The sequence below is a fragment of the Cervus elaphus genome, chromosome 13 (genome assembly GCF_910594005.1).
Source record: "Cervus elaphus chromosome 13, mCerEla1.1, whole genome shotgun sequence".
NCBI classification, from domain to species: domain Eukaryota; kingdom Metazoa; phylum Chordata; class Mammalia; order Artiodactyla; family Cervidae; genus Cervus; species Cervus elaphus.
In genome coordinates this window covers 64,565,698-64,575,651 of record NC_057827.1, presented here as the reverse complement: position 1 = coordinate 64,575,651, position 9,954 = coordinate 64,565,698, and positions in this window count along the sequence as shown.

Below are 9,954 nucleotides of genomic sequence, written 5' to 3'. Positions count from 1 at the left end.
TCTTGTGTTAGTTTCAGGTGTACAACAAAGTGAGTCAGTTATACATATGCATATATTTACTTTTTAAGATTCTATCCCCACATAGGCTATTGCAGAGTATTGAGTAGAGATCCCTGTGCTACACAGTAGGTTCTGATTAGTTATTTATTTTATATATAGTAGTGTGTCTCTGTTAATCCCAATCTCCCAATCTATCCCTTCCCTCTTTTCCTCCCTTGGTAACCAAACAAAGGGAAAATGCTTTGTTTTCTATTTTGGTAACTCTGCTGTTTTGTAAATAGGTTTATTTGCACCATTTCTTTTAGATTCCACAGTTAAGCAATATCATATATTTGTCTGTCTGACTTACTTCACTCAGTATGATAATCTCAATGTGGTTACTAGAACATTTAAAATTATATGTGACACTCATTATATATCTATCAGTCAACATTGTTTTGAATATATACATTTGGATTGACAACCAAATCTGTGAATCTGTTACTTTTTCTCAAAAATCTTGGTACCACTACTATGTTACCCCAAATTGTCATCTAATCTCTCCTGGAATAATTTAGTGACTTCTAACCATCTCCTCTCTCAAACCTTGGATCTTTTCTTTCCATCTCAACTAACGTCTCTTTGAAAAATGCAAACTTAATTATGCCACTCCCCTGCTTGAAATCTACAAGCTCTTCTCTATCCACCGACTCCCTCCCCCCTCCCTACTCAGGGGGCCCCAGCTCCCTCTTGCCTCTCTGCCTTTGTTGGTGCTGTTCCCTCTCATCTGAGTTCATACTGGCTGCTATAGCAAAGTACCACAGAGTGAGCACTGTGTAAACAGTAGAAACATTTCTCACAGGCTGGAAGTCCAAGGTCAGGGTGCCAGCATGATCAGGTTCAGATGGTGGCTCCTACAGGTTGAATACTGTTGCCTTTTCCTTATATTCTCACATGGTAGAAACTGGGCAAGGGAAGCTTTCCGGGGTCCCTTTTATAAAGGCACTAATCCTTCATGACCTAATCGCCTCCCATTCCTAATCAGCATAGGACTTTTGGGAAGATACAATCAGTCCATAACACCTCCAATAGAAATGACCTTTCTTTTCCCTTGATTTCTTGGAAATGAGGCTATTTTGAAAACTCAGCATAAAGCTACCCTTTAGTACATTTTCCTGCCTCTCTCCCTCCTGGGCCACACAGCCCGATTACAGGACATTGGCCAGTGGGGACCCATCTGTATGACTTGCTGAAATGGGAACATGTGTTCTTATTCTTTTTTTTTTCCCCATCTCAGGTCCATTAAACGTAGGACTTTGTATCCATATGTCCCAAAGGTTCATTTCGGTCTTTAGGATGTTGACGTGGAAAATAAGAGGAGCCCTGACAACTTGTCAAATGCTGCCTAGAGTTTAGTGACCACTGCAAAAACTGCAGACTGAAGTCACCTAAGCAGTGAGTTCAGTCTAAGTGAAGGCGGAGAGCTTTGCTGAGCACAAGAAGTGATGTCATCGACTTGTTTCTCCTTCAGCTGCTACAGGTGTTGAAAACCTCGCAATCTGAAAGTTTCCCCCACATTTTCAAATATTCCAACATTCACCACAAAATCAGCTCATTAGCAAATATTATAAATTCTATTTCCTAAACAGATGCTGAATCCTCTTATCACTCCTTCTTCACTACGGTCACCTTAGTGCAAAACAGGTGTCCTCTCTTCTTTGGGCAACTCAGTTTGCTTCCCACCTGGTCAACCTGCATTCTCAACAAATCATTTTGCAAAGAATATGTTTAGCTATCATACAAATGCATACATGCAAACAGTGAATATATGTATATGGATAACTGAATCACTCCTTGTACACCTGAAACTAACACAACAGTATAAATAAACTATACTCCAATAAAATTAAATACATACATATATGGAAGAGATAGACTCAACAGAACACTATGTCAGGGTCAAGATTCGAGGCACCTAAGTGGACAGGTGAAGCAAAATGAAATAAACAAATAACATACAAAGCAAATGCATGTGGCAGCAAGACATTCCTCTTTGGGTTTCCTATACATGTATTGTCCTTGATTCAGAGCTGCTGAATGAATGAAAATATATTTAAATTTAACTCAGGGTTTAAAAGAACATAATCTTTGTGCTCTGTAACCATGTATGTTGGTCCTATTGACCATGTATGATGGCCCTATCCCATTGGCATCCTACTCCTGTTCTGCACTTGGCAGGTATCATTTAGTTTACCTGGGCTTCAGATTCTTCTGTGCAATGAAGAGGCAGCACCAGGCTACATGAACACCAAGGAGACCTCCAGTTGGAAACACTCCTAGCTTTTGTATCTCTACCTTCTGTCATCTGGCTCAAACATAAATAGACAAATGACATCTTATTCTAGGAATGCTCTCTTGCACCCCAACATGAGGCCTCACAGGTGGCCGTGGCTGGACCTGTGGGCTGCAGACCACCCCAAGCAGACGGAGGGATGAGCTGAATGCCTGGGTGGCTAGGATGTCCTGCCAGAGCTTGTGCCTGGAGCACTGAGATCACAGATGTCCCTCCCAGATAACAGTCACAGCACATGCCTCTCCTCTTGGGAGGAGGTTGCTGGGCCCCTGTTCCCAGGAACAGGCTGGTTAGCCACCGACCCTGCCCACTGTGTGCCGCACACGTTGGGGTGTAAGGACAGCTTTGCTCCAAGTGAAAACTGTTCCGAGTCCTGTTCCACAGTGAACACTCTCTGCCATCTCCATCACCCTGGCCTTGCCGGATTCCACTGAAGGGATCAACAGGGGTTTCTTTCCATTTTTCCATTTGCCTTCCTGCTGGGGGAAAGTCAAGCAACTGGCACCAAATCATCTCCCTCCATTTGGCTGTGTTCCCAGGTATCCCTGGAGACCAGACCTGCTTCCTTCCGCGACATGTGCGCCTGCGCAGAACACTGCTACGGCTCCTCTTTGATTTCATGTAACGTGTGATCAACTGATCAGAAATCAAGCTTGTTCAGACGGTTTAGGGCCCCTCCGCCAGGGGGACATCTCAGCAAGATAGTGCCCCATGAACCACCAGAGTCTCGACAAATGTCAACTGGTTTCAACTGGGAGAAATTTAAGGTCTAAGTAGAACCAGCTTGATAATGGTAGTCAGGTCTCCATGTACCTGTTTTCCAAGGGCAAGACACGAAAGCCATCTAGGGGACTTCCCTACTGGCTCAGGGGTAAAGAATCCACCTGTCAATGCCAGGGACATGGGTTCGATCCCTGGCCCAAAAAAATCCCACATGCCACAGAGCAACTAAGCTGGTGTGTCACAGCTATTGAGCTCTATACTCTAGAGCCCAAGCTTCACAACAAGAGAAGCCACCACAATAAGAAGCCCTTGCCCCAGAACTGGAGAGGAGCCCCTGCCCTCAGCAACTAGAGAAAAAGCCCATGCAGCAACAAAGGCCCAACACAGTCAAGAAATAAATAAAAAAATACAACTCTATAAAGAAAAGAAAGCCATCTAGAGTGTCATATTTAAGAAAGTTCTTGCCCTAAGGGCTATGCCAGTGTAGGGTTGGAACCTGACAGTGAGAGCCACCTTAAATTTTGCAAGTGGACCTTTCCCTTGCCTCTCTCTCTAGTCTCTGTCCTGCTGTTTCTATAAATGGGTATAATAGCATATTTCAGGGTTGTTATAACAATACAAAAAAACCCTGCAAATAAAAGAGCTAGCACTCTTCTTGATATCTCTTTCCATCTCATTAGGGAAAATCATCAGGAATCTCAAATTCAGATTTATAGTAGCAGGAGAGAAGCTTCGCTGAAAAAATCAAATTCTATACAGTAGAAGAAGTCAGGTTTCATTTACAAATTTAAGCCACCTGTATGCACAAACCACATGAAATTGTGGCCTGGTGTTGATGCAAACATCTCACTAGGAACTGAGGACAGTTCTCCACCATGTCATGAGCAGGTGCTTTTTTATCTCTTTGAGCTGACGCTGTATCATTCACTCCTTTTCTTCAGCATCCCACATTGGTGTGCATCTAGGGCCATTTTCCACTGTGGGTTCTCCTGCTTTGAATCAAGTCCTTGGAATGACCAGAATCCCCCTTCACTATTTTTGACAGTATTTCGCATTTAGGACTTTATAGAGTTACTCACCACAGTCTCAACTCCTTGCTTCCAGTTCTTCTGATGCACGTCTTTGCATAATTCTGAAGTTTAGGAAAGTTTGCCTTTCCAGAAACACACTGCAAAGGACTTGCCTTCCACAGTGCCATAGTATACTGGGGAGATAAGATATATCATGTAATCTTTTTTTACAAGGATTCAAAATAACAGTCTCAGATTAAGTGTAACAGGAAAATTCCTTCTCTTGCAAAACATCCATTGACTATTATAGTCCAGCATCGCCTTGGCTGCAGAATCCTGGAGACTTGCCACTGAGCAGATTCATGCTCATCATATATGTAGCAGAGATGTATGATTTATGCTGAGTTCTACACAATTGTCAGTTACTAGGATATCTTTTTCTTTTGTGTGTCTGCCTCTACATTTTTGCAGAATCTCTCAATCTTATCTCCTCCTATGCATTTTGTCAAATTTCCACTGGAGTAAAACCTTAACAAGAGCCTTGTTACATGGCCACTGTGGGCTTAAAACTGGGCCTGGTACATTGCAGGCATCATCTCTCTAAGTTTCATGTCATTCTGACAAGCAGATGATTAGCCCCCTTGTACAAATGGCATGATTGAGACACAAAGAAGTTAACAATCTTTCCAAAGTAGGTTAAGAACTGGAATCGGAACCCAAGTGTATTTGAAGTTGAATGTGGTATTTGTTCCTGTGGCTCCACAAATATTTGGGCATTTAGGTGCTTTCTTCCTCCATGGTCTGGTTCATTTTGGTCTCCCTAAACTTAAGAAAACTTCAGGATTATTTCTCTCTTTCTCTGAATCTTTCTTAACCACTGCAGCTTACAGTGGTTAAGCATCCACGGCTGGATGCTCTCACCAGCCATGAAAAAGTGGAAGTGTTAATCACTCAGTCGTGTCCAACTCTTTGCCACCCCATGGACTACTGCAGCCCACCATGCTTCTCTGTTCATGGAATTCTCTGTGCAAGAATACTGGAGCGAGTTGCCATTCCCTTCTCCAGGAGGTCTTCCCTACACGGGCATCTGAACCTGGGTCTCCTGCACTGTAGGCAGATTCTTTACCCTCTGAGCCACCTTAGGATTGTTCAGGCATCCTTGTGAATTACAATGTATCTATATTAACAGGTCTTTCTGCCAAGCTTATTCTAAGGATGTTGTGCTTCTTGGACTTGGTGCATTTCCTTCAAATAACTTGAACCCTAAGCATCCATTCTGAAGGGCATGTGTCCAAAAGACATAGAGTTTTGAAAAACATTAGAGCCTATACTCAGATGTCTAACGATTTACCTCTGTGGCTTTGGGGCCTCATTTGCCTCAGAATAAAAAGCAAGGTGAAATGTTTCTCTGAAGTTTTAATATGTGTTGGCTATTTAGTTTTACACTGGAGTAATTGCTTTGACACATATAACTTCCATAATGCGCATTCAAATTTATGTCTACTTTGGGAAATTCAGAAGCTACCAGGTCAGTATAAATGCTAACATTGGGAATTTAGTGTAAGTATTCTGAATTTAAAATAAATCTGCAAGCTAGATTATTTTTCATTGCACTCTGTCTTTGATACAGTGCAGAAAGTTCCTCCCTAACATGAATTCAGATTCCCTGGCTTCAGAGAAACTTGAAAATTAAGAGATACAGGCTCTGAGCCAAGGAATGGCCAGTGGGATGGAAAGGAGGTAGGAAGAAGGGTTAGCAAAGACAGAAAAGCAGAAGGGCAAATGATTATGGGGTTTGTAAGGCAAGGAGAAGCCACATGTAAAGATGCAAAAATTGGGAGAATCCAGTGGATTCATGTGAGTAGGTCTGGATTAATTTGTGGATTAGTGAAGACCATGGGTTTTAGGATGAAGCCCGTGGAATCTTCAGCAAAGCAGTGTTAAGTGGAAGCCAGTAGTAAAGAACATAGAGGTGGCAGTAGTGGCTTGAAGGGCCTGACACAGGTTGAATTGCTTCCTTTCCAAGTTCACATGCTGAAGTCCTAACGTCAGAATCTGACTGTATTTGTACACAGTGTTTTCTAAGAGATAATCATGTTAAAAAGAAGTCGTGAAGGTGGGCGCTAATCCAATATGAATGGTGTCCTTATAATAAGAAGACATTTAAATACAGGCACGCTGAGGGAACATGATGTGAAGACACAAGGAGAAGGTCCCAGCCAGAGAAGAGGCTTCAGAGGAAACCAACCCTGTGGACACCTTGATTTTGAGCTTCCTGCCTCTGGCACTGAGCCACTACATTTTAGCTGTTTAAGCCACCTGGTCTGTGGTGCTTAGTTATGGCAGCTCTGGCCAGTTAACACATGACACATGCTGGATTCATTTTTGTAGTCAATCCCAAATTTTGACAAATTGATGTCATGTTTTTTATAATTTAAATAACTGTTTGTTTCATGCCTGCTTTGTCCAGAATGTTGGATTCTCCTTCAACATTATAAAGATAATGTTCTCATTACATTATATTATATTCAATGCTTACACTTTTATATTTTTAAATAAACACATTTAAATAAATAAATGTATTCACAAATAAGAAAGGAGAGATCTCTTTCTGAATCAGGAGTCCCATTTTGTGGTTCTGGAAAAGTAGGCATATAAACCAATAAGGGCTTCCCAGACAGCGCTAGTGGTAAAGAATCAGCCTGTCAATGCAGGAGATGCGGGAGACAAAGGTTTGATCCCTGGGTTGGGAAGATCCCCTGGAGTAGGAACCAGCAACCTGCTCCAGTATTCTTGCCTGAAACATTCCATGGACAGAAGAGCCCAGCAGGCTACAACCATGGGGTTGCAAAGAGTTGGACGCGACTGAGCACACACAAATAAATCAATACAGAATTTCATACCTTACAATGCTTGCAACGTGGCAACTAGTGATTTCCAGCAAGGCTAGAGAAAATAGAAACTCTTTAATTAATAGAATTAATCAGATCGTCCCATATTCACAGCTCCAGAAAGCTGGTGGCTTTTAGTAGCAGGAGGCTATGTTCATTGGCAGAGAGTTTAGGAGGTAGTGTGTTATTCCTAAAGTGGCCAAAACATGTGACTGAGTTTACTTATTCCTGGACATTTGTCCAGGAGGACCACTCTTTGTCCTTTGATGTGATCAGATCTTCGGACCTTTGGTCCCCAGTAACCACAGAAATACATATTTAAGATGTTCTTTTGGGTTGCTCCCCTCACCTCTCTTTTTAAATTGAAAGCATAAATACTTGTTTCTTTTCTACAACTGCCACCAAAGTCAAACTATTGGAAAGGAACAATAGAATGACAGATTGCTTGTTCCAAATAATTGGATCGACAGTGCAGCAAGCGGTGGGTTATGACAAAAATATTTCTCCGAGTGTGTCAAACTGCAGTAATTCACTGGACATAGACACTGAGTAGTATCTTCCAAGGAGAAGACACTGCTTTAAAATCAGGATGAAATTTCCCACGCTTTTCTCAACACAAGCGAAAAATGAGAACTGGCTGGAATGCAGGCCAGTGATCTTGAAGGCAACCGCTGGGTTTGTCTCACCCTGGACACAAAGAGGAGGCAGGAGGGAGGTAGGGTCAGAGCTGAGATAAATGCTTGGATGGCTGTGCCCCAACTAAACCCTCACCGGGGTAAATGTGATTAAGCAATAGAGATGGGGTGATTCTCCCTATCTGGTGACTAAGTGGGGAACCTGGACTGGGATCCCTTAGAGATGTTTGCACAACCCATGGACCATCCTTAAGACTCAAAGTCTATGTCCAGGGTTTTGGCCAGAGTCCAAGGTCAGGTAGTAATGGGAATAATGGTCCCATGTATTTTGATCAGAGGAGGCTGAGAGTGGAGTCTAGGCCAGGGAGGGCGGCTGTGAGCTCCAGCTCACCCCACAGGGCGTGACTAACAAGAGTCAGGATTCAGCCCAACCCTCCCTTGATTTGGATGGAAGGGAATTCGAGACACTCACACCCCCCAAACCAGCCTGGGGCTCCTCTGATATTGGCAGGGGGTGAGCTTTATGACCCGTGAGGTCTTTTTCATGTCCAATGTCTGCATTAAAAGGCATAACTTTCAGATTGGTTTAAGCTGACAGTTTGAGGCTCTCGCATGCAATGCTTAGTTTGTTTTTTTTTTTTAAAGTATGTTTATTTCATTAACTTAAAAATCAAAGCAATATCAGAAAGAAAAAAAAAAGAGAGAGAGAGAGCACGCGTTGAATTCATTGTCTCTATCGTCACTTGGCTGTTACATTTCTGAGGCATGGGGAAAGCTCCAAAACCCACCTACAGTCACACCAGGCTCATGTTAGTTTGGCAATGTGACAGTCACACATGACAGCAAACTGTTTGGGCAACCAAGTTGTAGCTGATGGGTTTGGGGATTCTGGCAATCCTCAGAATATTCCAGAAACAAATAACAGAAGACAGAAGATCTAGTGCATATACCTGCATGCTACCAGAACACCAACATAAAAACTCAACTTTTAGTGGGGTTTTGACTTACGGTCACCATCTGGGGACACTGAGAACACACGTCTTTTCCCTTCTCTCTAGGTTTTTGGGCTGTTGTCAGTGACCAAAACTTTGACAGCTGATGCAGAGGAGCCCAGCTAGTCCAGTAAATGACAATTAGTACAGTAGGCTGAGCGTAACTCCAGGCAGAGCATCTGGAAGCATGGACCTCTCTCGACCCCACAGTGTTGTTGGAAAAGCTAGGAGTCTATTGATGAAAGGATACAGTTCATTTAATTCCCCAATAGTCCAAAACCCCTGGAATCAGATCCCATAGCATGTTACCTTGATGGAGGACGGCATGGCAACCCCCTCCAGTATGCCTGCCTGGAGAATCCCATGGACAGAGGAGTCTGGTGGGCTACAGTCCATGGGGTCTCCAAGAGTCAGACACAAGTAAAGTGACTTAGCATAGCACAGCACAGAGGTGGCTTAGGAGAAGAGTTAGACACCCACACATGATCTGGTGCAGAAAGTGGGCAAGCAATGGTTACTAGAACACGGTTCATCTCTAGTTCTTTCATTTATCCACTCAGTCCATGGCCTCCATTTCTGTGCCTGGTGACCGTCAGCTATCAGGGAATTGACTTTCTGAGAGATACTATGATCTAGCTGAAAGAGGACAGAGTCAGTGGCAGGAAAACTCTCCGTAACATCATCCTCATTCACGGCTGAAAGATTCTGAAACTTCTCTAAGGCGAAGGCTCCTCGTGTGTCTTAGTAATAAAATGTTCTTATTCTACAGAGAGATTTTTCAGAAATCAAATATAGGTTATAGACCAGATTAGAAAATCAAAAAGTAATAATTAAATCATTATAAAGGGTGTAATCCCACAAAGAAGAAATCCCATAATCCAAACATTTTAAAATAATTCACCTCCATCTGTAGAACATGTAGAAAGAACAAGAGTGAAACACCATAGTATTTTAAACATAATGTTTATTGTAGGAGACTCTAGTCCAACTGAGAACTTAGGGCAAAAATACAAGGAATGGAAACTAACAGTGTTACCAAATAACTAATTAGCTGTCAAATAAGTGATCATATTTTCTAAATCTAAGTTGAAATGTATACGGTCCCAAGAGAAAGATATATATTTTGATGTGCATGTTTATTCATGAAAAATTCTTGCAGGGTTATAAAAATAAGTCTGTTTCTCAAGGAGTCTTCATTCAAAAGAACAAAATGATAAGATGATGGTACTTTTCAAAGGAGAGAGGCTTTGTGGTTTCGTTTAGTGCAGTTAATTTCTGAAAATGTCTTTGTGAACTTCATAATGATGGCAGATAGGAAATGGTTTTGAAAGGATATAAGGTAATTACTGGGCTTCCCTGGTGGCTCAGATG